The 24,895-nt window shown below is 36.3% G+C and overlaps 1 protein-coding gene across 4 annotated transcripts in view; it reads left to right on the forward strand.

Annotated features, from left to right (window-relative positions):
* Positions 1 to 24,895, forward strand: part of LOC143668935 (uncharacterized) — a 272,166-nt gene that overhangs the window by 181,312 nt on the left and 65,959 nt on the right. The window contains exon 4 of one of the 4 annotated variants that reach the window (XM_077143559.1): positions 22,371 to 22,905. The exons of the other annotated variants lie outside the window; for them this stretch is intronic. The gene's annotated coding sequence lies outside the window, so the exon portion shown is untranslated. Of the gene's footprint in view, positions 1 to 22,370; positions 22,906 to 24,895 lie in introns of those variants that run through there. 4 annotated transcript variants of the gene reach the window in all.

Here is a 24,895-nt window from a genome sequence, read left to right on the forward strand (position 1 = left end):
CTTCTGCCATTTTGTTATTTAGTCTTTGTAAAACCTATACCTTTTTTTTTCCTGTTAATGTTATTTGATTTTTTTGTATTGTATTATATTGAGTCCCTTAATTTCTTTCTGGATATTTTATACGTGTATTTTCATTTTTGTTACCATGTGGTTAAAATTTAACAACCTAAATATATAAAATCATGTTTGATTACATACCAACTAGACTTCGGTTGCATACAGATGGACTGTTCCTATATCCCTATATCCCTCTATCCCTCTACATTTTTTTGTACTTTTTACAAATTACATTTTTGTGCTTGGTATGTCCCAAACTCTAGATTTATTTTCACTCTTTATGTATGTTTACTTTGGCACTTGTAAGAAGCAAGAAGTGAAATTACATACCAAAAAAAAAAAAAAACACTAATTCTGGCATTTGTCATTATTTATATGGTTAGCTTTACTGGAGGTTTTATTTCTTTTTATCAGTTTAATTCACTCTCTGAAAGGAAGTACCCTTTCCTTTCAGTCTGCAGAACTCTCCTCAGCATTACTTGTAGGGCAGGTCTAATGGTGATGTACTCCCTCAGCTTTTGGTTATCAGGGCATGTCTTAAACTCTCCCTCAATTTTGAAAGACATTTTCATTGGATATAAAATTCTTGGGTGGCAATTGTTTTCTCTCAGCACTTTATGTATTTCAATCAACTGCCTTCTTGCCTCCATGGTTTCTGATGAAAAATTGGAACTTAATCTAATTAGAACTGTCTTGTACATAACACCTTGATTTTTAGCAGCTTGCAGTACTCCCTTGTCCTTTGTATTTGACCATTTGACCAGTATGTGACATTGCATGTTTCCCTTTAAGTTTATCCTATTTGGTGTTCTGTGGGCTTCTTAGATGTGCATGTTTATGTCTTTTACCAAGTGTGGGAAATTTTCTGTCATTATTTCTTTGAATATTTCTTCTACCCCTTTTTCTCTTTCTTCTCCTGGAATCTTCTAATGATGATATTAGCACATTTCATGGTAACAGGTCCTTAGGCTATTTTTACTTATTGTGATTCTTTTTTTCTTCCCAGTTCACAACCTGTCTCATTTCAATTGTCTTGTCTTTAAGTTCACTGATTCTTTTTCTGACAACTCCATTCTTCTGTTGAATTTTTCCTGTGATTTTTTCATTTTAGTTATCATAGTCTTCAACTCCAGTAGTTCTGTTTGGTTCTTTCTAAAATTTCTTACCTCTTTATTGAGACACTAATATTATTCATTCATTATTTTCATGATATTCTTTAGTTCTGTCTCTAGATTTTCTTTCATCTCCTTGAGTATACTGAAGATCATGTTTTGAAAATTTTTGTCTGTTATGTCCACAGTCTTTATTTCTTCATTGGTGTTTTCTAGGTTTTTATCTTTGTCCTTTCAATGAGTCATACCCTGTTTCTTTGTTTGTCTTGTAACTTTTTGTTGCACACTCTACATTTTAATATTTAAAAATATCAACTCTGGTATTTATTTCTGAGTTGTCTGTTTCTTGAGTTTTTATCTTGCTAGTGATATGGCAGAGATTTTCTTGAGTATCAGGAGCTGACAAAACCAAACAAATCCAAGCAAAAAACACCTTTCATCATCTTTGCTAATTGGCTTTGAGTTAGCTGTGCTCTACTTCAGAGTTCAACCCTCCCAGGAAGGTCAGCCCAAGGCAAATGCAAAGTATAGTACACTCTCTATCTTTCCTTGGCCTGCATCTTACCCTTGCCTTGTTCTTGCTTGTGGCCTTAGGCGTTCCCCTCTTTACAGAAATTTGAATAACCCCTCAACTCCCCAGGAAACAGGACTTCTTCCTTTCCCAGTTGTTCCTCTGAAAAACTCATAGCAGTTAAGCCTTTGCCCTAAACCCCCAGAATCAATTGCTTCTTATTCTGCTGTATCAAGCTGCTTTCTCCTGGAGGACAAATTCTGGCAAGGGGTGTACACCAGAGAGGAGTTTCCCAAGTCAGTCTTTCCCAGCCCAAAAAGCCAAGGACCTACAAAGGGAAGTTGACTGGCTCTTAATTGTCTTGGGAAGGAGTTGAGAGAGGGACCAGGAGGTGCAGCAGGATCTTCCTCCATGGCTCTCCAAATCTGTGCTTTCTTGTCTTGGCATCTACCTTAAAATGCAAATCTTCAGTTGTCCTCCACAGCTCTGACAAATTGTATCACCGTTATGTCTCCTCCACTGCCTTTGTCCAGAGCAGGTTGAGGCAATGGCCACCTTCAGAGCTGGTCCCCCAATGATCTGAAGTAATAATGATGCCCCTAGATCTCTGGGAGGCAGGTTTTTTGGTCCCACTCTGGCTCCAGCAAGCTCTGCTGCTGTGTGGTTGGAGGATGGGCAATAGCTACTGCCATTTACAGTATGCAATTAAATTGTATTTACCACAATTTACCAGTCTCTCACTCACATTCTTGCCTGGATGCTGCATAGTATTTTACTGAATTGCAGAATTTTGAAATAGTTGAGTCATATAATTCCTGCCTGAAATATTGATTCAGATAGTTCTAGTGGCAAGACTAATTCCTAGAGTTTCCTCCTCAGTCATCTTCCCATAAGCCTCCTGTTGTCCTCTATTCTTTACTTTATTACAACTCTTTCCTATTATTAGCTTGGAGGAATAATTGCATATATTAATCTTATGTTTTCTAATTATTAGTTGATTTTGGATGAGCATGATACATAGTTTTTCATTCAGTTCTGTTCTGAGATTTAAAGTAAATTCCCTAGACCCAACCCTGATTCCTATATGCAGACATACCTCTTGCCTGAGGGGTCCCAAGAAGACTTGGACTGTGAGTACTTTTTATTGGAAAGTAGGCAGATCAGGTCCCTTTTCTCCCAGTGATGTCTCAAGAGGTATGTTGGATGCTTCCTGTTGACCTAATTCCTTTCTCCTTTGTCTTATTTCTTAGCTGAAGGGAAGGAGACTCTTCTCAGAACTGATAGTACACTTTTCTCTCATTCAAAAACTGCCAGACACAATGGGACATGCATGCTACCTAAAACAAGTCCCTGGATGTTATGGAATAAGTTGAATGATTTTGATTTTATGATTTTAGACATTTTGTAATTTTAAAGTAAGTCCAGAAAAGTTTACCCTTTTCAAATTCCACCAGAGTTTCACTGATATTTGAAAGCTAGTGATCCTTGTAGCTGTGAGTGTGTGTGTGAATTTGAGGCAGGGTCACTGCTTATAATTGTGCAGATTATATACCTTTGGATGAATAATTTACTTCATAGCCATCACATATTTGGTTATTGTAAAAATTTTCCAGCACATGACATTAAAATGTCTTGAAGAAGCATCTTTTCCTGACTTACATAAAGTCATTATTTGGGCTAGCTTTGGGACTCTGATGGGTTGTGTGCAGGTTATTATGGGGATAAAAGAAAAGAAACGGTAGGTGAAGAATGTTGACATATGAGAAAGTGATCATGATTTGCATAAATGGCATTTGAGGATGTCTTGAACATGCAAGAAGATGAAGAAATCTTCAACAGACTTAAGACATCTTGCAGAATTGTGAAGAACGGGGAGGAGGTCAAAGCTTTATTAAGGTGAAATTTAGTAGAAAGCAAAAGCTTGTTTTGTAATATTTTATCGCATTTAACTTCCACAGTACTGCAAGTTTTTTTCTTAAACATGACTAAGAGAAAATATAGAGAACATGCCTATTTAATCTCTCTAGAATATTGTGAAAAGTTCATTTCTTTGGAAAAATTTTGCAAACCTCTTGCATCACTTGAGTCTTAATCCAAGAGTATAATCAGTCTGTCTATGCTACATTTTACCTCAAGTTAGGGCATATAGTGGGAAGAGGAGTAAATCAGTCATGGAGCCTTGATCTAGAGGCAAATCTCAGAGGCAAACAGAAAGTGGAAGGGCACATATATAATCAATATCTTTTCAAGAAAGTTCTTTGTTTTGGGGAAAAGGCATGATAAATATCCAGGAATGTATCCAGTAACAGGAAGGACAAATTCCTATAAGATCTGATCAGTTGTTTGTTCTTTAAGCTTCACAGACAAAGGGAACTCCTGTTCTTTTCATTGATTATGAATTGCTGTCACAGTTTCTCTCTTACATTTGTTTTCTTTTTTATTTTTTCTTTCCTTTTTGTTTAATTTTTCTCTTACATTTTCAATATTTTGATTCTAAAATGTATTTATGATTCTGAAAGCCCAAGGTCATTTTCCTGAAATGCCTTTTCCTCCTTAATTAATGAGAAACAAATACTAGGAACTAAGGATGTGCCAATTCATCCTTGTCTAGCAATCACAAGAGTCAAATAAATTCAACTTTCCCTTTAGCCTTTCATATCTATTTAAATGCCTCAATAATACTAATTTAGAAATTTCCAAAGTTTTCTACTCTAATTTATTTACTTCCAGTTTAGACATTGGTTAAGAATAGAGCAAAATTTATTCTCAGATACATGTTACCATATTATTCATTGATTAATTTCTGGGCTAATGTGCTATGCCAACAATTGGCCTGGAGCTGAGTCTATAAAATTAATAGAAATATGCTTTCATTACTAAGAACTCACACTCTTGCTGAAGAGACAGATGTCATACATACCACTTTCAATGGCACTGGAATTATAAAAAAAATGGGATTGAAGTACAAAAAATTGAATCACTAACTCCATATAAGGGTCTATAAAAAGCTTCTCAGAAGATGTTACATTTGAACTGGGACTTAAAAGATGCATTGATGGTTTCAACTGGTAAAGGTGAATTTCCAAGCAGAAGATATAGAAATCTTATTACTGTGTCAAGTGTCAACATGCTTGGAAAATGGTGAGGACCAGATTTTAGGGGAGGATTGGTTGCTTGAAGGAAGCAGCAGGAGTTTAAATAGATTTGGCACAGGGACATTAGGCCATGGGAGCTAAAATAAGAAATTTGGTCTAATTCTATAAGCTATAGGAGCCAAGAGAGATTATAAAGCAAGTGAGTCATGTAATCAGATTTACTTATTAAGAAAATACTTAATGTCATTGGGGAAACTGACTTGGTCAAAGAATTATGAGACAGGGAAATATTCTAAAAATACATGCAAGAGATTAAAATGTTCAGAATTAAGTTGCAAAGGATGAAACAGAGGCTGGATTTAAGGTATTTCTGCTACAGAACAGACAATAAATAGAATGTTACAAATGTAAAACATTTTAGGAGCAAATATAAAGTGAAATGATGAATGTGAATTGTATACTGAAATTTAAATCTTGCATCCAAACTTTAGTTTTTATCCAGAAAACCTGTTTTGAAAATAGTCTCAACTTTTTGTCTGCTAATTTTTAAATATTCATGGTATTCAAGCCAGAAATCTTTTCTTGCCAAAAAGAGTGCTAATGTCCATTCTAACACCTCTATAAATATCTATAAAATGAAATGGTCTGTATAGACATATCTTGATCATCATAGCCATCAATGTTTTCAACATTGTAAGACAAAAGCAGTCCAATAAAGTTGCGTCTGTTTCTAAAGTGTTAGTCAAATCATGGTTCATAGAGCACAAATTATAGTAGCCTCTTTTCTGGATTTTATGTTTTCAAGAATATGATAGTAAAAAAGAAAAACAAATTTTCTTGTTGATACCATATATATATAGCATCAAAGACTGTAAAGGTTTCAAAGCTTATAATAAGTGTCTTTTTCTTTCAAAGTTAGTCTATTTCTTGAGCACCTAGTACAGCTCAAAAAAAAGGCCTCCGGAACAGGCAGCTGCATAAGACACAGTGAGAAAGTCATCCAAGTCTGAGGCTCCTGGTTCTCTAGTGTGCATGGATCCCCAAGTCTACAAGCAGCCTGCAAAAAGTCTTCCAACTACATGAAATAATGGGGAAAATGTGGTGGATGGGTGGGTGTGTATTTTTCCAGAGAAAAAAGCTCATAGCTTTCATCAGACTCTATAATCTTAAGAAGCTGATAAACTTTAAATATATGGTTAGATAAAAACACTGACTACTGTGGTGGTTTGGAGCAGTATATACCCCCCCCCCTCCTAAAAAATATGTTTTTCCATTCCTGTTGGTGTGAACCCATTGTAGGTAGGGCCTTTCGATGAAGTTATTTAGTGACCCACCGAATCAGAATAGGTCTGTGCCAGTTTGAATCTGTTGTATATCTCAGAAAATCCATGTCCTTTAATTCTTGTCCAATATTGCTGGGTGGTATCTTTTTTATTGTTTCCATGGAAATGTGACTCACCCAACTGTGGGTGGTAATCTTTGATTAGATGGTTCCCATGCAGATGTGTCTCCACTCATTCAAGGTGGGGTTGCTTACCGGAGCCCTCTAAGAGGGATCCATTTTGGAAAGAGCTTCAAAGCCACCAGAACTGACAGAGCCCCGGGGGAAGCAGTGAAAGATTCCTGGAGAGAAAGCTATCAGACATTACCATGTGCCTTTCCAGCTGAGAGAGAAACCCTGAATATCATCAGCCTTCTTGAACCAAGGTATCTTTCCCTGGATGCCTTAATTTGGACACTTTCACAGCTTTAGAACTGTAAATTTTCAACTTAACGAATTTCCCCTTTTAAAAGCCATTCCGGTTTTGGCATTTTGCATTCTGGCAGCTTTTTCAAACTTGAACCAGGTCTTAATCCTATTACTAGAGTCCTTTATAAGCAGAATGAAACTCAGACACAGGGAGAGAAAGCTATAGGAAACAGGAAGCTGAAGTTCAATGGAACCAAGGAGAGAATGGAGAGACCAGTCAAGGTCACCATAAGCATTACCATGTAACAGGGAAGCCCAACACCAAGGAACTCTGGCACCCAGCCCCAGAACATCAGTCTTTGGGAAGAAAGCATCACCTCAATGACACTTTGATTTAGACTTTCTCCTAGCCTGGAAACTGTGAACTAATAAATTCCCATTGCTTAAGCCTACCCACTGCATGGTATTTGCTTGAGCAGTCAAGAAAAAGTGAAACAACTGCCCAAATACATCAGCATTTGATATGAGCAAAATAGTGATTTAGACAAGTTCTTAATATTACAGAAGATGTAATTAATTTTTCTAAATGGATTAGGAGGTAATGTATTTAGTTTGTTATATAAAGTTGCATATGTTTGTTGTGAACTTAGTTATGTCTATAAAGTTTATTTAAATAACTGCACAACTTGGCCACATTTAACTTTCTGAGCCTCAGTGCTTTCCAATACTACTTCATAGGTTTGTTGGGAGGATTATGTGAGGTAATTTATATAGAACAATTTGCACAATGCGTGGGAAGAATTTCAAGCATATATTTATGACAAATAAGAATGTGATATTTATTATCTGTATGCATAGTAGTTATAAATATAAAAAATAGGCTTAGTGAATCAGGTTAGTCATATTTCATTTATGGTCATGTCATCTTGGATGTTGAAGAAAGAGGGTCAAGTACAAAGAATGTTTATATTCTGCATGTACTATTTTTAAGAAGGCAAGCATTAGGTTCTGGTGGTAACCACCTCTGACTAAGGCATAAAAGAAGAACTTGAGGGTATGACAAGTGAGTCTTTTGACTCGGCAACCTTAGGGATAAATGAGCCAAAGTGACAATTGATGAAGTCTTTAGGAGTATGTGCATCCCCTAAGGCCCGTAAGGACCAGATTCCATAATGATGACAAGAGTTCTTAAAGTATTCTGTAAGAAGAGTCAACCCTGGTCAAAGGCTAGAACTGCTGTTGTTTACTTCCTGCTTGTTAGGTGATTCCATGTGACCAGGCATGATTTTTTATCTTCTCCCAATGCAAGTAATGGAGATATGGGGGGGGGGGGGGGAGGGCTCCAGCATCAGCAAGTCACAATCACTACACAATCACTACACGGGTTAAAGGAAGGATTCTCCAGATTGTGAGAGTGCCTGACCTAAGGACATCACCAAGGAATTAAGGAAGATGGGAAGTTCTTGATCCTCTGATTCCCAATGGTTTGGCCTCTGGGAAAAGAGCTTGAGTGTTGAGGACTTAATTTTGTTGGCTCTTGTAGTGAGTTTGCAAGGACTGCAGTAGTTGTCCTTCCTCTCTCCCAGCCCTCCTCCAGCCCCTCTTATTCACCACATGGTCCTTTCATTTGATTCTTTTGCACTGATACGTGTATATTCCTCAGATAGGCATTCCTTCTGACAGGAATACTTTTACAAACATTTTGATAAAACAACAAAAAATTACCTGGTGACAAGACAAAGCGATTGTCATTTGGGGATCTGGTTATGAGATATCAGCTAGCCCTGGAGCAGTGGTGCATTTTTCTCTAATAGTATTCATCAAGCCACAGGAATGGCTTTAGGTTCATCAGGGACCGAGAGAAGAAAGTGAGCCGACAGGCTGGGATTGAGTCCCAGGCTACCAATGGCTAATTGTATAACAGGCAATTTACTTAACTTCTCAGAAGGTCAATGTCCACTTTTGTAAAATGGGGATAATAATGTCCCATAAGGTAATTTTAAGATTAAAGATAAAATATGTAAAGTGCCTGACACTAGTGAATAGTGAGTAAAAAGCCTTTTATTGTTTTGTTAATATTCAATTCTTGCTCAAACTTAAAAGGGATAGCAATACATCAAACACTTTATTCATATTAATGCAACACAATTTTATGGATCACCTACTGTGTACACAGTGTTAGATGCTGGGAAATAGGAAGATAAAGGTGAGCTCCTATGTTCAAAGAGATAATATATAAGCTGTTCTAGGGTGTTTGTGTACATGCCCATAATAATCCAACGTGAGTTGGTATTTTCAGACTGCCTTATGACACAGAAGTATATAGATGACTCATCTTTAGGAATGGAGACTATGGGGACCATATTCTAAGGGGCTAAGTCCTAAACTCTGAAATATGAGACTAGGGACAGAAAGGTGATGAGCTGTATAAATACGTGGTTAATTTCTTTATGGTGTACTCCTCCATTTGTACAACAATAGCTTAAATTTTTGTCACATTGAATTTTATCTAATGGCAATCTGGCTTAAGTTTTAGATCCATACTCTTCCTCGTCACTCATTTCTTTTTTAAAACACCTGATGACTGAACCAATCAAGATTCCAAAGAAGATTTACAGGTTTTAATTTGGCTTTGCATCTCTGCTTTGCCTTTTTATCAATGTCCAAGAAAAGTTTTTAACACCTTCTTTACACAATGAGTAAGTAATCATCTATTTTGGGGATGGAAAATAGAGGAGGTGAGAAATGAGCTGATGGGTCAAAACTCATGTATTTGGGTATGGAAATTATTTGTTAAACTGTTTAGCCATAATCATAAAACAGCTTTTGCATCACCTTCATTTCCTCCATATATTTTGGAGAGAGTGCAGAAAGAAAATTGAACTTAAAATCTTGTTTTGATTCAAAGTGATTATGAATAAATTTTGGGATGAGTCGGGGAGGAGGCAGTAATGAAATAAAAATGGATGAAAGAAATGAACATATTGGAAAGGAAGCCAATTGATAATCTTATTTTAGAGTTGGAAGAGCTCTTAGAGATCGTCTTGTTTAACGACCATGTTTAGAGATGAATAAACTGAGTTAAGTGTTTTGTCCATGATTGGTCACACACACTGAGATGCCCTGATGTCCAGACGTTGCTCTCCTCTAACTACTTCTATATGATTATATTTCACAATAGTCTAATAAGTGTTGTCATGTTGCTGTTACTGCTTGGAAGGATTGGGTACATGTTCAAATAAAGTTTACATAATACCTGATACAGAAATCCCAGTGCCCTTAAGTAACTTTCTGAAATGATGCCCTTGCTCTTTTCATACCATTGAAATGAACATGCACTTCCAGCTCCCTTTAATAAATTGTCCCCTTGAGGGCATCAAATCTTGCTCTTCTGGTAAAGCTCATACAACTCACGTGGGTAAAGAATTTGCTTCTTCGGGAACTCTGTTGTTTACTTATATTCGTAAAAACAGAATAAAGCCCAGTTTGTATTATTACCATAATCATCAGTTCAGACACTCATCACTGCAGGATTGGAAGGACATGGTGCTCGACTGTTGATAAAGTGGGCATTGGTTAAGCACAGCTTAATAAAAAGATAAGACCAACTTTGCTAGAATGACAGATAAATAAATTTATTTAGCTGTGGTTACTTTGACTACTTCCCTAGTAATGGAAAGCTCTTCAAACCTACCTAATTTTATCTCTCAGAGTCATTGTGGATGGTTAAAAAATAAAATGGCCCATTTAATAGTTCTAAGTATCTCTCAATCTTTAACAATTCTATTCATCAGAAAAATTTGCATTGAAATCACCTATTTTCATCAAAAGTATCCTTTTCCTACCTTTACTTCATCATCTTCCTACACATTACCTTTAATTCCTTCACAGAGAAAACTTCAAGGTAAATTTTACCAAAGTCAAGTTAAAATGAAACCTTTCAAGATGCGAGTTTAAACATAGAGTTTAGGTAGTTAGAATTCTGTTGGTTTATTCATTACTTTTTTTTTTCTGTGTCTATCAAACAAAAGCTTTTAAACTCTGTAGTGCAAGTTAGTTAGATTGATTATTCTATTTTATAATATACTGAACACTCAAGTTGTTTGGATTTACTTTCTCTTTTATTTCGAGTTTCCTTATTTATTTCTTTATTTAGTCAAATACAACATAAGGAAATAAGGAATAGTAAGAGATGACTATTTATGGCCCTATTATTTCATCCTGGGAAATTCATTCTTTCTCCTACCCACATGTACCCTAACCAAAAGCTATAGAAGAAAGCAAATGTCCAACCCCATGACAAACCTGGGGACTCTTGCAACATATTGGCAGATCTGACATAGTTTTGAGGTTCCACGTTTTTTTTTAAGGACAATTCACTAAAATTTTCCAATTGAAGTCATACTCACAAAGTGGGCCTGCTTCTAGCGATGCAACCAATAGATGATTTGCCTGAGAAGTACTTTTTGCTGGTTAGGATTCAAATCAGAAGTGTTGATGACGTACATTCCAGAAGCTTTAGATCAACTTAAATAGAGAATTGTGAATCGATCTGCCATTTACTATTTTAAACACTTAAGCAGGTACCCATTTGTATTTCTTAGTTTTCATAAAATTGTTTAGTCCTCCTGAAGAAGTTTCTACTAATGTTACAGTTTATTACTTTAAAAGCTTTCATCTTTTTAGATGAGTCCTCTTTTTAAAAATGTCTTCCTATGTCTCAATGACTTATGTTAGTATACTTTTCCATGTTTTGTGGTCCTCCTCCAACTCTAACATGACCTTTTTAATAAATATTTATCAGAAATCTCAGGCTGTGTTTCTAGACCTGGAGAAAATATGATTCTGTATGAAGGAGGGGGGTGTTAGAGTATTCATTCTAATGAATTTTTTCTGATGGTGCTCTTTATTGTCCTGTCTTCTTGTGGCAATTGCAGCACAATGGATGTTCTAGGGTGTTTGTGCACATGTGTCATGTTTCTCTAGGATATACTCACTGAATGAAATGATAGCAAAATCAAAACAAGCAAAACATCTTTAAAACGCCTGCTTCAAAAAGAGTTTGCTGAAAAGAAAGTTTTGTTCTTGAAAGAAAAGCGCCACCCAGGAATATATACCCCAACAAAAGTTATGATAATATTTTTAAAAAATGGGAAATTTAACCACAGTGTACTTTGTTTGAAAACTGATAGAAGTACATTTGTTGCACAAAATAAGTGCAATTAAATCATATTATTTGCATGACATGACTTTTAAAATAATTTTTGAATCCCATCTCATCCTCTCCTTAGAATAATCAATATTGTTCCTGATCAGCTTGTATTGTTATTCTAACAAACAATGCCTTCTTTGGCAGCCATTCCCTTAAGTTTGAGCATCCCTATTTCTATATTTCCATGTCAAGGGCAGACAAAGTGTCCTACCTCTGTCAGTGAAATTCTTCCCTATCAATGAAAATTTTAATCAGGTATTACAACAGCTGTTCAGACACTTATTTTTCTAAGCTCCCTTAAAATTCATGAAGAAAGAATGTGTTTGTTTCTTCTTTTTATTCCTAATCCTAGCAAAGCACCTAGCATACAATAGAAACTGAAGACTGAATTCTTAAATTCTACAATCAAGAAGCCCTATCGACCTTGAATACTAACTGCAAATGACTTGTTCTTCCAGGTTCAGAATGGCTGGCAAGTTAGTGTGTTGAGAATAAATAGATTCCCCTAATGTAAACCATGGCTACAGTTAATAGTAAAATTATAAAAATGGTCTTTCATCAATTTTAACAAGTATACCACACTATATGTAAGCAAGGTGTTAATAATAGGATGGCAAATAGAACTCCTGTATTTCATGCATGAATTTTCTTTAAACCTACAACTTTTCTAACAAAAAAAATTAAAAGAATAGATTCATAATATAGTTGTGCAGGAAATAACTGTAGACATCATTCCATCCATTTCCATTGCTTTATAGATGAAGAAACTGAGATCCAGAGAAGCTGAAAGCAATCTATCCATTTTATGTATTTTGTTTAAACATTTTGAAGGTAATAAAGAATAGCATTAACATATAACATGCTACATATACCACAGTGCCAGAATAATATAATTTCTCATATAAATGAGTATTAGCCTTTAATCGCTCTGCTGTGATATCTTTTGGGTTCTGAGTATGTGGTTTTACCTAGTAGCAAACTGGCATCCAGATTACATCAGCCAGGCAGTGTGCTGACAGAGAAAGAAGGGGCTGATCAGAGAGCTTCAAAGAACACGGTCAGTGGGAACTGAGATCTCTGCTTCCAGGAAATTAAAAAATGCGGTAGATCTGAAGGAAGGTCTACTCCGGACAAAGTGAAAAGGTGGGGTCCTTGCAGGTCTGAGGGATAGGAAAGTTTCTACGATGTATGGATACCCTAGAAAATCAGCTAGAAATGGGTCCAATAAGTTATCTGACCTCTCCACGGGAGTTTTGGGTGAAGGTGCAGCCCTCCGAAATTCCAGGCTTCTTCTGCTTAACACACAAGAGCCTGGATCTAAACCAGGAAGAATGATTATTAAATGACCTGGAATCAGAAACAAATGAGGGATGTTGAAACTACCTGAGAACACACAAGAAAATCTAAAATCACACACACATGTGCACACACTTACATACACACACAGCATTTTATATACGGACATATACATTGATACAAACATGTACTGGTTTGGTAGCATTCTTCTAATTCTCACTGCTGGGATTAAAAATAGAAATATTAACATGGAAATAACCTGAATTAAAATGTCCAAGTCATCTGAAAAAAGTGTATTTGTAACATTTAAAAGCAAACATTCTTGTGAGATTCTAGAGGAACCTCTCTAGAACTGAAATAAGAAAAGAACAAAACTTTCTTTTCAGCAAACTCTTTTTGAAGCAGGTGTTTTTAAGATTTTTTGTTTGTTTTGATTTTGCTATCATTTCATTCGGTGAATATATCCTAGAGAAACATGACATATGTACAATTAGTTCATGAGTTTCTTGAAACAGTTGGTGTCTAAATAACTGTACCCTTGGCAAGAGAAACTTCCTGTTTTCAAAGAAAATGACTTAAAAGGTCTTATAAGGAAGGCTCCTAAGGCTTCTTGGAAATCAAGCAGCTCTTGCAAAACATTTTGATGTGCTTAGTACAGAGGAATTAGGAACATATGGGGTACATTTTCCTTAAAATGCACGTGGTTTTTGAAAAATTAAGGGGCAATGTTCTTGGCAAAATAGGTTTTGCCAAACCCAAACTGTTTAAAAACTTGTTCAAGATGTTCAGCAAGGCCAAAAAGCCCCAGGCTTCCACAGACCTAATAATAGAATCAATCAGGAAAACCAAAATGAAGTCACTAAACTCATTTTAACAGTCTCTTGAAATAACCAACAAAAATAAATCTCAATGCAGTAACAATCACAAGCAATTAGAATATAATAACTTTTATGCTCATACTGAATAAAACCCTAAGCTGGTAGTTAAAATCATGCTAGGAAATCTGGAAAGTTGGCAGTGTACTTTGCTTGACTGAAATAATTGATTACATCTATAAAGATGGTGAAGTGACTAGAAGGGATTGTACAGATAAAGTACTTACCAGAAATCATCTAAGAATTTTACTGCGGTTTCTTAAGGAATAGGGGTTTTTGTGGGGTGGTTGGCAATACACACATTCTTTTGTGAAAAAACCTACACAGAGGCGATGTCCACGGAAATTTCATTAACTGATATTGAGTACTGCTTGTCTTGTCTGGGAAAGAGTCTATGAAACTGCTTGGTGAGGTTTCCAGTGATGAGATGAAACAGGTCAGGACATCAGACCCTAGGCTGTGTATGTAGATGACAGGAATCAATTTGGTGCAATGTCATCCATCAGAAAACAAATCCAAAAGGAATCTGGTTCCTGTACATCACTGTTGGCTTCTCAAAACTACTTATTTTGAAATGACATCTTAGTCTCCCACATAGTAGGAATTTGGTAGAAACATGTTGGGGTGAGTTGATTTCTTCTCATGAAAAGATCTTCACTTTTTTTTTAAAGATCCTCATTTTCTATGTATGTCCTGCCTTTGGGCATTGCCGGTATGCCTAGTCCCTCTGCTGGTTAACTCCTTGGTGTTTTAAGAAAAATAACAGCAGGGCATAAAAACAAAAATTAAAAAAATATGCATTTACATCTTTTCCTGACTCAGAATTTCTATCATCCCTTCCAGCTAAAGGTAGAAACATGTCTAGCAGTTGAGCCAGTTGAGCCAATAGCAAAAGGATTCTGGGATCTTTCCAGTTTCTTTCTCTCAAGACTCGCATTCTCTCCTGCTGAGTGGAATACTAACTGCTAGAGAACTTGACATCCCTATCAGCAGACATTTGCTTGGGCTGTAGAGTTTGTAGAGATGATAAATGCTCAGGGATGCGGTTTAAGTGTTGCCACTTTCCTGTTCCACCATTCTTGAAGGAAAAATATGTTTCTAAAGGGGGTGATAGTGATGCAATTTAAGTCACAGAGGATTTAGGGCCGAGTCCCGGTCAGGGCTATGGGATTGCGATTTTTGAGTATCAAGGGTATGTAGCATAGGGAGTATTATATTGACTTTCATCTATATCTTAATCCACAAGAAAGTGTGAGTGTGTGTGTGAAGGGGGGGGGGGAGGGAGGGAGAGAGAAGTTTGCTTAATTGGAATTATGTGTGGTGGTGGGAAAGCGTTTCTCTCAAAGGGCAATAAACAGTATATCGAAGCGATGAATTCATACTTAAAAAAGTGATTTAAGAGGAGTGATTTGGTTCACCTGACCAAAGACTTCTAGTGGGAACTAGCCTTAAGATGTTAAAGAAAAAATTTTTTAGCTGCGTTTCCAGCAGTCTGTCTCAGCGATATTGACGTGACCTTTCTGCTTACTTCCTTACATAAACTGTCTGGTTATTTACTTATTGCTTCTACACTGCTTGCTGATTTTCACGTTGGTTCCTATAGCTCCTACTACTGTTCTACTTTCCTGTTAGCCTTCTTATAGTTCTAGCCTTCTTTCAAGTAATTGTTCAATTTCCACCTCCTATGTGCTAATGGCTTAAAAACATTTGACCATTAGCCACAATATTATGTCATGGCCCAGGGAATATAAAACACACAGAGAAACATCTGAAACAAAAGTTTTATCAAAGTATAGCCTTTGTATATGCAATACATCTGATTCCCCTGCCCTCCAACCCCTACTCCTCATCTCCTCTCTTCTCACTTCCTCTTTCCTTTCCTCCTCTATGCTTCTCTCCCCTATCTTGTTCCCTCCTACCTATCCTTGTCATAACCCATCCCTCCATAGTCTACTTTGTTTTTTAAAATATTGGCCACAACTCCATAGAATGATTTCATGTTGGCCAATGCATCTTCATCCACTGTTTGAAAAACACTTCTCTGGGCTACTTTCTTTGACAATTCCAGCTCATGGATCTTTCAGTTTTCTAAACTAATAAAACTTTGATCATTTCTTTTGATGCATATCAATATACTACATTAATAGTTTGTCTCCCCCTTTTAAATGATAAATCCCTTGAAGGAAGAGACTGTATGTTGTATATTTCTTTGTATTTTTCACATTGTGTAGTATAGCACTTTACACATAGGAGACGCTCAGTATTTGTTGCGTGAACTAGTTAAATTCATGTATTAAAATATATACATTTAATCCTCATGTGGAGGGACAAGAACTGAAGGATTTGAAAGTTGTGAAAACGGCTTTAACAACATTTTATGGAAATTCTGCATATCAAGCATAAATATATTGTCCCTGGACTATGTGGAAAAGCTATAATTTCCTAGCAAGTATAAATCCAACAACAACTCAGATGTGTGTGACCTATAACTTTCTTTATATTTAAAAAATCAATGTAATTTCATTTTGAGAGTATGCAGATACTTTAATCTCAGTTAATTTGGGATTGCCATGCACACGCTTTTCCCTGAGATTGTACTGATTCTGGAGGCCTTCAGTAGTGCTATGTGTGTGTGCAGTCTGGTCCTTGGTCATTAATTTAGGTAGGTCACTGCTGAGACAACCCCTTTTTCTGTTCACCCCATCTTGTTGGATCATGTGCTCTCTCTCCCAGGTCTATGCCATCTTTAGGGCCGGGACTTACTCTGATCATTCCTCATAATTACAGGAATCTGTAGGGTGCTGATAAGACCTCATCTCTCCAGGATTATTAGGCTATTACCTTACTGGGTTTTTGTCACTTCTTCTGAGGGAAAAAGGGTATTGGGCTTCTCTCTGGGCCAACCAGTCTTCTCTCAAATTAATTGCCTTCTAGATTCTCTCTCTTTTCTACGTAGTCTCTAGAGAAGGATAGCCCAGTTTTATTATTTGTGAATTTGGGATCAGAGGTGGAATCCCATTCTCCTCAAATTCCCCACAATTTATAATGTTTTTTTTCCTGGAGTCCTTAGCATTTGTCTGAGGGTTTTAAATTTTTTTGTTTAGTATATATGACTCAGGAAATTGGGTGAGGAACACACACATACAGGCACATATTCTTGAGTGGGGCTGGGGATATGGTAGGCTGAGCCAGTGGACTATAATGAGAAAAAAGAATGATTGATATTGCAAGAAGGTTTTTTCCCATCACATTTAGGAAAGGGGGATAAGAAAAGATGTTTACTCAAGCTATCTCCACGCAGGCAAAACAAAGGAGCCACAATAAAATACTCTTCCAAGTCATTTAAAGAAACTGAAGGGATCTTTGCTTTGTGCTAGAAGGATCTCCATAACCCAGGTAGCATAGAAAAGAGATATGATAACTATGAGGGCAGATTGAATGTATCATTGAAGTCACGGCTATCAGTAAATTCAAGATGTGCCCCTGAGTTCATTCACTTCTCAGGCTGAGGTGAAGATGCTCTGACAGCCAGTGTATTTATGAAGAGTGTATTAAATATAAAAGAAGAAATCTGGTTTGGGGCTAGACTTTGGACATATAAAAATATTGAGACTATGACTGAAACCTTGTGTCTAAGTACTCATGACCAGATGTCCTATTGAGGAAAGTTTGGTTTTTCATTGAGAATTATCTCTGTATTATACTTAGCTTAATTTTATGGCTTCTTACAGAATCAGTCTATTTTCTTGAACTTATATTCTCAGGAACATTCAAAACATTAAAAATATGACAGAAGCTTATGAGTCATATCAGTGATATTAATATTTCTAAAGTTTACTATCTGGTGTACCAATTTCCCTATGCAATTAAAAAAATAATAATATTAAATCGCATTATGATATGATACTCCAGAACAAAGACTTTGGACTTACTTAATTTCACTTCTTCAAATGGTGATGAGGAGGAGGGTAAGAAAACATCAGTTGACCTGATAAATGAAAACTTTTCAGTGTCTAAGCATTTGGAAAATTTAGGGGAAAGGTTACTACAGTACATTATTGGAATTAAAATAATCAGTTACTTTTTTCACATCAGCTATATTAAAACTAATAAGCCAACTTCTTAAAATTATGAACTAAGACATACTCACGTCTTCTTTCCTTTCTCCAAAAACAATTATAGAAAGGGGTGAAAAAGCACAAGTGTCACACTTAATGTTCATGTTTCCTGACTTCAGTGCTCTAGCAGAGTTCCTGAATCCTTCTGGTTGAGTTCAACAGTTAAGTATTTGGGTCAACTCTGCAGAAACCACTCAAAAAGGACTATTCTCTTATGCTTCTGTTTGGACTAACTAATCTGCTAATGGGAAGAAGACCCTGTTCAAAATTTTCTGGTATTCTCAAGACCATAGTACTATCTCAAAAAGTGGATACTCAGAAGACTGTGAGAAAAGACAAGAGTTTAGACTGAGAAAACAATCCAGATTGAGTTCACAATTTGAAGCCCCAATTGCCTAAAACTTAATGATCTGCTGCCTGCATTTAAAGGGGAAAAATTAGTGGAAAGGACAAAGTTTAGATTCCTACCACTTTCTTGCTTAAGCCTCTGCTGTTTGAGGCTGGAAGGGGCAAAAACCCAACTTACACTAGCTGAAACAGAAACAAGTGTGTGTGTGAGTGTGTGTGTGTGGGAGTGGGGCTTCTAGGTACATGGCACTGAAGTTCCACAGATATGCTATGTTCAGGCCTGGCTGGATCCAGAGGCGAGAGTGGTAGCTCTGTGTCTACTCCACTCTCCTTGGGGTGACTTTGTTTTCTCAGCAAGCCCTCTTTATGAGATGACAAAAGGATTGCTCTCAAACCATGTCCTCGAAACTTAGTGATTCATAGCAGAAAAAGAAAACTTCTTTTGTAATAGCTCCAGGGAAAGTTTTGGGGTTCAGTCTTTGGAACTACTTCATTCAAGACCTATCATGAAACCAATCACTGCTGACAGGGGAATGAAACCTGTCCGTTAGCACTGGGTCATGTGTCTGCTTATGTGGTGAGAGATATGAGTGAGTCTGGGGAGGTGGGAATGCAAGGAGAAGGGTTTAGATGCCCAGAACCATGGGAACTAAGAGGAAAATTAAGGCCCTATTATCAGAAGGAAGTAACAGGTGCCCACTGTGTGTATGTGTGTGTGGGGGGATGGGCGGAATGGCACTTTCTCCATAAATTGACCATTTTCATATTGCTATTAATGCAATTAAAAAAAAAATGACTAAGAGATAAAAGACCAGAATCCAAGTGCAATTTCTATTACTTGGAACTTCAGGTTACTATGAAAATGAAAATGTTCTGAAAATCATAAATTGCTATACCCATAAAAATTATATGTATAGAAGCAGTTTTTTCCTTAGTTGCCTCTTTGTTAATAATTATTAAATGTCACCATAATAAATTCAAGTAATCCTAAAATAATTCCTGATTTCTAACCTGATGCTTTTAAGAAATCACATTCCTGCATTTGAAGTGGAAGGCTGGCTATTGTGTGTTAAAATAGTATTTAGAAAAGAGTTTAAAGGAGATGTATAGTGAATCCCAGAGCATACAACCACCCAATATGTTGTAATAAATTGTAAGGACAAATCCTGCTTTTAAAATATTCTACTGTCTTATTACATGCTTATATGTGTCTGTCTTATTCTTATTACATGCTTATATGTGTCTGAATATATATATATATATATATATATATATAAATGGAATATAGAAATGTTGTTTTGAATTACAGGTCTTTAGGGCATGCTATATTCAGTCAAATTCAGAAAAAAGAACATAGAGATTGTTCTGGAAGCAAGTACAGTTTTGCTTGTCTTCCTGTTACCAGGATTTTGTAAGGAGAAAACTGATTGTGGTCCCATCCCTTTTCTGTTAGAAGTTAACTGTTAACTTCGATTAAGTCACTTGGGCCTAGTTTCCTATTTGGAACTTGAAAAAGTTTAATTAGTTGCTCTGTAAGGCTGCCTCCAGCCCTGAAATTCTAAAATGTCTGCATAAAATGCTCTGTTTCTGAAAATGCCAAGTTATAAAATGCTATGTCTTTTTGGAAGTGAACTAGTTAAACTACCCTGGGTAAAAACGGCACATTATTTTAAATGGTTCCCTGCATTTAATTCTGTTATTTGATTCCACCCAAACTTTTGTAAAGAAATTCAGGGTCCATGTCTGGATATCTTTGTGATCTGCCCGAGGAAGTCTCAGAGTCTCAGTTATTCCAAGAACACCGAGTTATCTGGGGTAGGAAGTTTGATCCAATTTTTCTTTCCAGTAGGAATACAATTCAATGGTAGGACAGGGATTGAAACAGGCAACACACCTTGATCAGCTTGAAATGCATCAAAAGCACGTGGTTGAGTATTGGGGTTAAGTTTATCAAAGGGGAGGTCTGTTACGAGCTACCTCATGTTAGTTCCTATGTAAGCCAAACGCTTAGCCATTTTTCCCTGTTGTCACCCTCCATTCCCTCCAAGGATAGGACTGCGAGTTTATCAAATCCTTTAGCTTTGTTTTTCTTTCTCTTTCGCAACCGAATTGACTGTACATGCTGCTATCCAGGCACGGTCCTTTGAGAACATAGCCAAACCGGAAAAAAGAAACAGTAATAGGAAAGTCTACAAAATATAATTAATTTTTCTGACCATTAATGCTGGAGGAAAATGTCTAATGGGTTGCAGATTTCTTCCTATTTGAATAGCGTGACCGTGACCAATTAAAAAGGAAACCTTGAGTTGCAGTTGCATTTCCTTAGCTCCCCTCCATCAGGCCAGAACCTGGGCACGAGAGAGGGTGGCCTAGTCTTGCACGGATGGAAAGCGCAGCCCTGTGCACATGGGTTAAGGTTTCAGTGACAGGGAGGAGAGTTAAGCTCTTTAAACCATTATGAAAAATAAGGCAGCAAGACGCCACTCGCCCTTGCTAACTGTTAAATATTTTTGGCTGTCTGCCAGCATCCTCCAGTAGTTCTTTGAAGTTTTCTTTTACTGACTACGGTAGAGGAATTAAAGTATACCTTTTCATCTTTCCTTAAACACACACACACACCAACCAGTATATCTTGCTCTGACATATATTTGCTCAGAGGAGTTGGAGATTCACTCTGAGACTATAGGTTAATTTGAGATAGCCTGTTTTAGGGGTAGCCTGGTGGTGTAGATTCCCCCCAGGGGGAAACTTTTTGCTTTCTGAATCTTTATTTTTAAAATATTTCCTTGATCTGTCTAAGGAAGATTCCTACGTGATCAGGAGCTGTTTAGATTTTCTTTTAGAAAAATTAAACTCACCTCATCTAGTCACTTGATTATAAAACATTTCTTTCAGAGAGATAAAGCTTGGAAATTCAAAACAATTAAGTATAAAGTTAACTGCTCTGGACAAAAAGCTATATACATATTAAAAATTACTGAGAAACTTCCCTCTGCATATATAATGTTTACCATCATTGCATTGAATTTAGTTAAAATCCAACAGTAACATCTCTTTTATCTCTAAAAGATACTAAAAGTGTTTTAAAATTACTCTAAAAGTTACTTAAAAATTACCGAAAATATTTAAAATATCATCAACACCACAATAAGCCTTAGAAAATCCTGAAAAACAAAAGCATTATTTTCTCTTAGAATATTGCAGTTCATTCTTTAACGTTCACTATATTGCATTCTAGAGTTTGGATTTAATTCAATAAGTAGTATTTGTAGGGAAAGGTAAAAAATGCAAATTACTGAAGATAAAGCAGCCATGTCTAGAGGACAATATGATTATTTTTATATGGTACTGTATGGCCACAGAACTTTTATTATACTAAACTTACTGTTTATGACCTATAATATAGTCATGTTAGTTCCTAAAGAAATTACACAAGACGAATCTGACTTTTGTCACCAGACAAGACAATTAAGCCCAAATTATTAGTTACCCTTCATGTTTCCAGGAGACACACAAATTAAACAGATCTCACAGAAAGAGAGAGAAAGAATAGCTCTCACGATCCTATCTGCTACTCTCCAGGAGAAATTCCTGCCTCCCCTCCATCCCACACATGTATATTCAGGTGTCTGAGCGAGGTCTGATAACCTTACACAAATAAAGTAAAGTGCATGATCACATTTGGTGTACAGGAAATAGATTAAAGGAGAAGACCTGGGGAAATTCCAGGATTGTAACTATCAGATTAGGTAGAAAACTATCAGCAACTTTCCTTAGAGCCCTGAGGTGGTCTAAGGTGGTGACATTTTAACAGAATAAATTATACCTGTAAAAAGTTGCTTAAAAAGGCAAGCTACAGCACATTTGTTTTGATGACTATAAGTGGTGGATTTTCCACCAGCAGGTGGAAGGACACTGCTTGCAGGTGGTTGAAAGCTGGCCCAGCGCCAGCGTGCCCACTTTTGGCAACTGGCTGGAAATCAACCTGTTTTTATTAATTTGCTCATTAACATTAATTTTCCCTGGCACCCAAGCCACTCAACATGTGTCTTTCAGATTTCAAAGAGGGTTGATTATCATCTCCAAAGACTCTTGCAGCATGCGGACATTGATTCTGATGATGAGATGAGATGACAACTTTCTTTATGGGAATGACTTCAAGAAGACAGCTTGACCCTACTTGACTTCACTGAGTTACAAAATCATCTTGGAGAACTCAGGCCATGTCATTGCGGAAACGTACATCTCCAAATGGCATAGTATTCCGATGCAGTGGATGGAGCTTGGGCTTTGTGCCCTGCGGTTGGTCCTTCAGTATTAGGGTTATGGCAGTTCACAAACAGTATGTCAAGATGAGGGGCTCTTCAATTTCATGGTTAACTTACACAGTAAACTGAGATGGTTGCTTTTATGGCAAAAACAAAACAAAACAAAACGTAGCTTTAAGTGATTAAATTAAGAACCTCCAGAGTTCTAGTATGTAAATGCTTTTGAGTGAAATCGAATTAACTAAACAAATGCCATAAACATGGAATACTAGATAAGTAACCTCGTAAGTGGCTAGTTTGGAATTCAGATCCAGCCTTCTCCGATTTCAAAACCCATGTTCTCACCACAACTAGATGTGAGTGTGTGTGTAGATGTGTGTAGTTTATCTAATATGCTGCTGAAATTAACTGGCTAATATTTTATATTCAATTTCTACATTTCTGTTTATGTGAGATTGATTTACAACCTTCTTCTCTTGGCTGATTTGGTGATCAAGTTTATACGTGCTAAATTAATGGTTTTATGGGTGATTTCTTGCTCACTGGTTTTCTGTACCATTGATCTTCACTTTTACACAGCATTTATTATTTTGTTCATGTTACATTTTTCAGTTTTACCTTATTTTTTTGTCTAGCTTTTAAATGGAAAAGTTTATTACTTTTTCTCAGTCTTTCATCTCTCTTTTTTGTTCTTTTTTAATTATTTAATAAATGTGTGTAAAGCTATACATTTACTACTACATATTACTTTAGCTGTATTCCATAGTGCCATAGTTTTTAAATATATGTACTTTCCTTGATTGGTTTTGTTTATTTCAAGTTAGAAATACTTTGTATTTTCCATTGAGTTTGTTTTAAACAAATGAGTTTAAACGTGTCCATTTAAATTTCCAAATTTAAGGGGAGCTTTGTTTTTCCATTGTTGAGTTCTATTTTATATTTCTTTGTCAGAGAATATGATCTTTGTGATTTAAAAAATTATGTGTTAATTTATGACCTACTGTATGGGTTACATGTTTTTATAAATGATCCCCCTGGGCTTGATAATAATATATATTTTATGGTTCATTCAGAGCTACTTAAATATAAATTATGTGAATATACTTTATTACAGACAAATTATATATTATCAAGTTTCATAATTTAGTTTTGCAAATCCTCTATATCCTTAATAGTTTTTTGCCTCTTATGAGAGAAATGTTTTAAAATATCCCACCATGATTTTTTGATTTTGAGTTTTTCCTCGTAATTCTGTTAGTAGTTTGCTTTGTATTTCTCAAGATCATGTTGTTAAATGAGTAAAGTAGGTACTGTTAAAAGAAAAACTTTTGCTTACAGTTTTATTGAGTGATTCATGAATTGGGCAGCATGTCATTCAGAAGGTAGAAGGAGCTCCCCTGAGGGAACGGAAAGGGTAAGCTTATATAGGGCGAAAGCAAGGGAAGAATGTTTTGATTGACTGATGTTGTTTCCGTTTTACAAAGGAGAGTCTTACAGATGAGGCATAGATTACTAGCCATACCTTGGTTAGTTAGGTATGTCCAATCTAACAAGTGCACTTTCCTGGACTGAGACTGTTCTACCACCAGATATTGCTAACTGCAGTCTGTAGGGTATGTTCCATCGTGCCATTTCTTAGAAAGTCCCTCCAGATCAGTTTTTGTCATCTGGAAAACACTTTCTTTAAAAGGGTTCCTCCTGGCAATGCCCAATGCAGGTGGCCATTTTATTTTACTTAATGGTCCTCACTTTTAGTCATTTTCCCAATAATCTCATTGGAGACTTGGCCAAAACACTCCAGTTGCCACCATTGATTTTGTTTCTTGCCAGGCGTTGAGTAGGCTCATTCTGTTCCAGTTTTCATTTTCATTTGTCATGTTTGTTTCTTCTCTTGATTGTAGTGGGATGCATTGGCTGGCTTTTCAATGACATTAACACCCTTAGAATGGTGTTACTTATTTACTCAGTTGACCAGATTATGAGTACAGCTCTCTCTCCTAGTCAGGGTCAGTTACTTTTATTTTTGTTTTTATTTTTAGTCTTGATCCACTAGAGTAAGTCCCACTTCTCCCTCATTTTCCTTCTGATCAGCTATCTTTAGAGCAAACTATCTGTCTTGAGGGTTACAAGGAATTTGAACAGATTCACTGAACAAAGTTTGTACCAGAAGAAATAAAAGCAAATAGCTTGGTAATCACAGGTTAAAGCATAAAACTAAAGCATACAAATTTGTCCCTATATTCTATTAAATCAAGAAACTAGGTCCCTTGAAATATTTGAGTTTGACTAATACCATGAAATACCGTAACTTGG

This window comes from Tamandua tetradactyla, chromosome 25 (assembly GCF_023851605.1).
Source record: "Tamandua tetradactyla isolate mTamTet1 chromosome 25, mTamTet1.pri, whole genome shotgun sequence".
Taxonomy (NCBI): domain Eukaryota; kingdom Metazoa; phylum Chordata; class Mammalia; order Pilosa; family Myrmecophagidae; genus Tamandua; species Tamandua tetradactyla.